A 1,269-nucleotide genomic window follows, 5' to 3' on the forward strand; every position below is an offset into this window, starting at 1 on the left:
AGGGATAATATGTCCCTGCCGTAGCTGTTCCTRAACCAGGACTTGCAGAGCGGCGACCTTCTCTCCCGTGAGCGGCCATTGATAGACCCAAACTGGGTCATTGGTTTTCCAGGTTAACTGAAGCGTTAGTCGCCCTTCACTGGCTGCTAGTGAAAATTTTCTGGGGAGGAAATAGTAAATCGACACTGCCTTAGCACATCATGTCCCAGGAGGCTAATAGGGATATTGGTGATGTAGGGGCACACGGTGCATAATGTGCCTTCTTTTGTCCGAATGGTGAGAATCGAGGCRCTTTGCAAGGTGTTAGACAATCTGCCAACACCCACCAGGCCCCCGGACGGTGTAACTGTGGGCCAAGTAGCTGGCCAATCCGACAAGGAAATGACAGTCACATCTGCTCCTGTATCTCTAAGTATGGTACATTTGATGTGTAACGGGTGATGCTGTGTATTATGCACCGTGATAGAAAGCATTGGTCACTGCTGTGCGATGTCAGTGGCCCCAAAAATGGCTGGGGCTTCTGTGGAGCCAAACCTAGCAGATCCTCTTTTCCTGTCAGTTGTTCTGGGTACTATAGCTTTAAACAATATTAATTGGGCAATCCAAGTGTCCTTGGGCACAAACAGTGGAGGCGATGGAGTCCATGCCATTGTGTGAATCTGCCCTTCATAATCAGTATCAATCACACCAGGTAGTATAAACAGCCCTGCCAGGGTCRTACTYGAGCATCCTAGTAGGAGTGCGCTGCATCCACTGCCGAGAGGCCCCTTCACATTAATGGGAATTTTGTGCATGTGAGTCCCCCATAAAGTTGTCTCCTTTACTGTGGAAACATCCACTCCGGCACTTCCTCTTGTTTTGGTAGAGAGGGAGTCCATGGCGACGCAGCCGTCATYGGCGTCGTAGTTGGTTCCGTTGTCCATATTAACAACACTCGAGGGGCAATCGTTTGGTTGCACAGCTGGGACACTGGACAGATGATGTCTTTATGACCAGCCAGGCTCCAGGTACAGGGTGGATCTCTGCTCAAGGGTAGGAGCATCAGAATTTTGATGGGCTTCAGTGAAGCCATGACCACGGTGAAGGCAAGTGGGCAGACCCAGGCRCACACAGTTGCAAAGGCTGAGGGTGGAAAAGGTAGTGTGGGGCTGGTGAAAGCCCTCTCTCTCCTCCCCATGGGGAAGAGAGTCCCCAGGTGATGCTGGACTCTGCTTTGGCCAGTAGAAGGGGAGCACAGGGCAGGGTGGAAGAAGCAGACAGAGCTTCTTG

This window comes from Rhea americana, unplaced genomic scaffold, assembly GCF_003343005.1.
Source record: "Rhea americana isolate MKP2758 unplaced genomic scaffold, rheAme1 scaffold_533, whole genome shotgun sequence".
In the NCBI taxonomy this organism is placed as follows: Eukaryota; Metazoa; Chordata; class Aves; order Rheiformes; family Rheidae; genus Rhea; species Rhea americana.